Source organism: Gorilla gorilla, chromosome 15 (genome assembly GCF_029281585.2).
Source record: "Gorilla gorilla gorilla isolate KB3781 chromosome 15, NHGRI_mGorGor1-v2.1_pri, whole genome shotgun sequence".
Classification (NCBI taxonomy): Eukaryota; Metazoa; Chordata; class Mammalia; order Primates; family Hominidae; genus Gorilla; species Gorilla gorilla.
In genome coordinates, this window is record NC_073239.2 from 83,085,907 (window position 1) to 83,092,205 (window position 6,299).

The 6,299-nt window shown below is 41.0% G+C and overlaps 1 long non-coding RNA gene across 1 annotated transcript; it reads right to left on the reverse strand.

Annotated features, from left to right (window-relative positions):
* Window positions 1-855: 855 nt before the first annotated feature.
* Window positions 856-4,475, reverse strand: LOC115930534 (uncharacterized). Its single transcript, XR_010130864.1, has 3 exons — window positions 4,382-4,475; window positions 1,301-1,373; window positions 856-1,192 (listed from the first exon to the last, which is right to left on the reverse strand). It is a non-coding gene; the product is annotated as an uncharacterized lncRNA (long non-coding RNA).
* Between the last annotated feature and the right edge of the window lie 1,824 nt (window positions 4,476-6,299).

Consider the following 6,299-nt stretch of genomic DNA (forward strand, 5'->3'; position numbering starts at 1 on the left):
GTAGGATAAACAAAACACAGACTTGGCACTGCAGGCTGCCATTTTGCAACCTCTACTCTAGAACTTTATAGAGTGAAGGTAAAACCAGGATTTGGGTTAAGAGAAGAGGAAAGCATTAGACATTTTGAAATTTTAGAGGGTATTGGGTGGTGCTCTGCCACACTCAGTGGCTTCCTCCACAACCAGCTGCATGAGGCCAAAAATGAATGCCTGAAGAAGATTTGAGCAGAGGCTGAGAATTTGGACAGACCTCCTACTTGATACATGCTGACTTTGGCTTTCTTTTAGCTCCATAGGTCTATGATTTTATGCAACCAAGAAATAGGTACTATGAGAGTTAAATGGACAAGTTACTTCCAGTTGTGTGTATCGATGTCATCATTGCTGGCACAATTACTCTTAAGATGTCTTTGAAAGGAAGGTGGGGATTGGATTGCTGGAGACTGGCCTGCTTGGTGCTTAGGTTTCTGTGAGAAAACTAACTGGAAAAGACAGACAACCCAATCCATGTAATGATATGACATTAAAACTGGAACTTAAAGAATAGGAAGGATTTGGACACAAAAAAGCTTGGATGGAAAAAACAGTACCCTCGGAGGAAGCAGCAGTGTGAGAAAGTCACAGAGATAGTATATATATGCCACATTCAGGCAGCCTCCAGTAGTTAGATTTCACCATTTATTTTATTTATTTAACAAACACTGGCCTAGCTTCTAAGCGCTTTAACTCATTTAATTCTCATAACATTACCATGAGGCAGTTATAATCAATAGTACTAATCATACTCATGTTATAGATGAGGAAACGGAGTGTTTTATTATTTAAACATTTGTTAAGTTTGGATGATGGGTGGGGCAGAACACAAGGACACCTGGACAGGTGAAAGGCAGACACTTTATTCCTTATAGCTCCTTATGAGAGAAGGCTGCTGCACAGAGTCACACAGGGTGCTACCCCCAGGAAAAGGGTAACAGCAGCTGGAACTGTTAAAAGGGGGCTTGTGTATGGCAAGTGGGTGGGGTTAGCTAGGTTTCTCAGGCTTCTTGTGGTTTGGATATTTTTAATGCTTCTGCAAGGGCAAGGAAGAAGGGGCCACATCCTTAGAGCTTCGGCATCAGGCAGCTGGATGTGTAAGTTGCAACCTATGTAAATTAGAGCCCAATAAAGAAGGTTGGAATGTGGATTTAGGAAACTACCTGCAAAGGAGAATTGACAGATTTTTAGCCATAATCTCAAAACTGGGTCAAGACAGCATTTGTGAAATATTATATTACCCTGAGGCACAGAAAAACCCAGTTACCTACCCAAGGTCTAAGTGGCAGAGGCCAGATTCAGCACCAGCAGTCCAGTTCCAGAGTCCACGTGAGAGAAGGCTAGAAAAGTAAGTAGAGGATCAGATCAAGCAGGTACTTGAAAGCCAAACATAGGCACTTGGGTTTTCTTTGGTCAAATGAAACAGTGGTAGAGGGGCACAGCTGGAGCATGAGAGCAAGCTTGTAGAAGGATATATGATGTGACAATGGGGCCTCGGCTGCAAACAAGCTGTCATCCTTGCCAAACTGTTATCTTTTATCTCTATGCATATATTTTTAACTTTTCCCCATTTTTTGGTGGGCCCTTCTTTCACTAACACCTGTGCTGGTTTGTACTTGTCACTTGAGAAAAGGCTGTGGCAATGTGGATGTCATTTTTGTAGACAAGGGGAAAAGGACTTTACAAATATGTCAGTATCTGATACTTAAAATTCCCGTTTAGAACATCCTGCCTATATACCTCTGGGCAAAGTCTGCTTATTTGGAGGGTTGCACCTCTCCCTCTCTTTGCCCTCTTTGTCCTTTTTTCTGCTGTTTTGAACTTCAGTTGGGATTCGTCAAATAGATGACTACAAATGCAATTGCCTCTTTGATTAATTCCTTCCATCTATGCTAAACTCCTATATTCATATTGAACAAATAAAGCATTGGATATTTTTAAAAATCATCTGTTAGTTTTGTCTTTGTCCTAAAAAAATTAACCAAGAGTTGTGAGAGAGGGAGACTGTGAAACTGAGAGAATTCCCAGAGCTGCTCTTCTTGGGGAAGCAGATTTTTTGCCTTATGTGTTCTCCTTACCCTGGCATGCTGTTAAGCATTTGGAAGCTGAGGCCTCATTCAGCCCAGAAGGGTAGATTGTTGGAGCAATTGCCCCTTAAGATGTCTTTAAGAGGAAGGGGTGGGGTGAGTGGGGTGGATTGCTGGAGACTTACCTGCTTGCTGCTCAGGTTTCTGAGAGCAAAGTAAACAGCATGAAGGAAGCACAACAATTGACTCAAAATCCCTAAGAGCACTGTGGGATTTGTAGTAATCACTCCCTAGGATATGCATTAAAAAGAAGCTTATTCCTTCTGTCCATGGTCAACCAGGAGGGTGGTAGCTTAGACAAGCATGAAGTTTGAGGCCTCTCAAAGACACCCTGGGGTCCTTGCTTTCTCTCCACCCATGGCTGAACAGGGCCAGCCCCAGCTGAATCCTGAATAAGGCAATCGACTTTCTGGTAGTTCACAAACACTTTCTCTCTACGATAATATTAGCCCCCAAGCTTAGCCTAGGGCTTTCCAGTTCACCAAGGCTCGCTCTTAGTTTGTGTCATTTGAACCTCAAACAACTTTCTAGGCTGACTCCTCCCCACAGTAAGGCTGCTGCCTCCTACCTGCTACTCCTGGGCCTGCCTATAGATGTTAGCTGGCCTATTCCTGCTTTCTCCTGGTGCCCACACAATGCAGTCTCAAGCATTGTGTGGATTGTTGTGAATTGAAACCAGGCCCACAGGTCTCTCTCAGTTGTCTAATTAGTTTAACCCATTAGAGGTAAGGCAGCTGTGAGTGAAAATGAGCTTGATTTTGAAAATGAACACCTGTCAGGGCTACTTGCCTTCTTGCATTTTGTTTTCAATAAAGACCTCAAATAACAGGTCTTTTATTTAAAAAAAAAAAAAAACTTTCTGTGATAGTGAAGTTTGAGGCTTTATGTCTAGTTCTTTTGGGGAGTTTTTTTGTATGTATATGAGAGGAAAACAATCTTCCAGTTGTACCACTAAAGCCTATTATTCATATAATCATGGGAATTGTCCTTCCCTCCACCAGACATTTGTTAAAGGCCTTCTACACCTCAATTACTGTGTTAAGCCTTCCTTTAAGATGAAGATGAGCATCCTTAGTGCTGAGCCTGAAGGGGTTCCTAAGGAAGAGGCCAAAGGAATCAGCCAATGGCAGGCGATAGCCCAGGAGCAGGTGAGGATGCAGTCAGGTAAGCAGGCAGAGAAAGATAGGTAAGTAGGTCAATACATGTAAGCACATACAAATAAATACATGCAAATCAGACCCTTCCAAGCCCAGAGATGCATAACCATATGGTACAAGGGTTCAGTAAAAAAAAAAAAAAAAAAAAAATACATCTATAACCAGCCCTATTGATAGTGAGAGGAGATAGCCAAATGCCTAGGCAGATAGGGGCGGGTCCCCAGTGAAACTCCACCTTCAAGCCAAAAAACAGCCTGAAGGCTGAAAGACCAGACTGCTGGTCCCAGATTAAACCCATGACCCAGAGTGAGAACTTCTGTTCCTATTTGCCAGCCCTTTCCCAATTGATTCTTTCTGAATAATGCCTTTTAACCAGTCAAATATTGCCTTTTCCAATACTATGTATGGCCTGCCCCTCCCTTATTCTGAGCCCATAAAAGTCCCAGACTCAGCCACACTGGGGGGACTTTCCCACCTTCAGGTAGGAGGACCACCTCCATGTCCCCTCTCCATGGAAAGCTGTGTCATCAATCAGTGAAACTCCCTGTCTTGCTCACCCTTTGATTGTCAGTATATTTTTATCCTTTTTTTATGCTCGGGACCCACCAAGTGCAGGTACCCAGAAAGACTGTCACACTGGCCTTTTCCCCCACCAGTGGAGGGCAGCCACCCCACACGATGAGGCCAGGTGCCAACTGAGCTGCTAACACCCCATCCTCCACTGGGCTGTGGATGGTGGAAATGAAAGAGCTAATTAGCACACTAACACCCCCTCTGGAGCTTCAGGGTTGTGGGCACCCTTGCCTGGGTGCCACCTTATTCCCCTTGAGGTGACATGCCTTGTCTGGCCATGGGCCCTGCACAGAACTTGCTCCTCTGTCAGTGCTCAGAGTGGCTGCCCAGATATTGCACTTGCTCACTTATGTTCTCCCTCCTGTAAGGGGCTAAGTGCAGCAGGCCAAGTAGGCAGGACACCCCTGCTGTAAGTCTGGCAAAGGGGCTGACAGAAAATTCCAGCATCAATATGTCAATATGGAACAACACAGAGAATGTTTTTGAATGCTTTCAAATATCCTGACAGTTGGTTATACTGATAATGCTTACCTAATATATGGTTACCTACGTGGGTAGTTTCTTGATATAATATTTTTGTCTTTCACTCTCATTCTTTTTCTTAAAAACTGGTTTTCTTTCTTTGTCTCTAAAAGAAATATTATTAAAAATTCAGAAAATACAGAAAAGTAGAAAGAAAAATCTCTCTATAATTCTCCTACCTATATATATTTCAGCATATTTCCTTCTAATATTTCTGGGTCCTACGTTTCAGTGTTACTGTGATCATATTCAAAATGGTGTATATGACCTCTTTTGGAAAAAATATCTGGTTTGAAGAGTATAAAAGCAAAACATTCTTTGTAGAAAATGTGAAAATACAAAAAAGTATCAAAAGGTTCAGATTCTGGCAATATGGCAGAGTACACATTCAGAGAAATTCCTACTAGTGCAGCACTTTAAAAATGCTAGATAAAAGAAGAAAAACCCTAATCCTATTGTTTTTAATGTACAGTTGATGTAGGAGACACTAAGGGAATATATCTGAGGCAAAATCATAGAAAAACATAAAACTAAAGAGAACGTTGCTCATGTGCTGGTGTTTGCCTTAAGAATACCTGCTGATCTCTGTAAGCCAGAGTCGGGGTTCAAAAGAGCACTTTACACTCAGAACAAGAGGTAAGATAGGGGTCTTAAACAGATGAAAGGTCAGAGAACATCCCCCTCAGTAAAGCTGAAACTCCCTGAAAGGCAACATACTCAGAGTGGAACAAAACTAGGAAAAAAACCTGCTCTGTTGGTGGACTAAGTTAGAGGGCAAAGACATAACTCTCTAAGAATTGCTGAGCCATAAGTTTATACTTGAAAAGGTTCAGGACTAGAATTCATGCTATCATTTGGCCTAAAAACACCCAAGTTGAAAATTTATTTTTTTCTTTTTTAAATAAATTTTAAATTTTTTGTAGCGACAGGGTCTTACTATGTTACCCAGGCTAAATTTAAACTCCTAAACTCATGGGCCCAAGCAATCCTCCCCACCTCGGCCACCCAAAGTGCTGGGATTATAGGTTTGAGCCACCACACCAGGCCTGAAAAGTTAATATAAAATGGTCCTGGATGGTTGTGTCCTCAGGTATTTGGTAGGGATAAATGCAAATGATCTCTGGAGACACTCACTTTAAACTCAAGCCTCAACAAATTCCACAGGTAAAGTTCCAAGGAATCTTGGCTCGCAAGTATAAATCGCCACACATATCAGGAAGCAAGAGAGCGTTAGCAGAAACCAAACCATAGAATTAGACCAGCAAAGTCTGTATATGTTGAAGTTATCACTGATTAAAATATAGAACAGGTATGTTCAATGTTTAAAGAAATTAAATAGAGGTTACTGAAAGTACATTAAGGGACAATATAGAGTTTCTGATTTAAAAAATAACTGAATAGAATTTGTAGAAATGAAAAATATAACAATGAAAATTATGGATTGGTTAAGTAGCAGATTTGACACAATTGAGGGGAGATTTAGTAAGCTGGAAGATAGATGTAAGGAAATTTTCTAGAACTCATAGGGAGACATGAAGATGGAAAATATAAAAGAGAAGGTAAAGGATATGGATAATCGAAAGAGAGGCTGCAATACATGTCTAATCATAGTCTCAGAAGGAGTGGGTTGAAAGAATGGAGAGAGAAAATTAGGAAATATAATAGCTGAAAATATTCCAGAAATAATAAAAGACACCAATCCCAGATTCTATACATTCAATGAATTCTAAGCATAACAACTAAAAGAAAACCCACTTATAAACTCATTGTGTTTACACCCATATGCATCTGCTGTTGTAAAATGGCAGAACACAATAATCAAACAAAAGATCTTAAAAGCAGCAAGAGAAAAAAAGATATTACCTACAAAAAGATAGGTAATCTTTCAATAACAACAGAAGCCAGAAAGCAGTGGGAAAAAAATCAC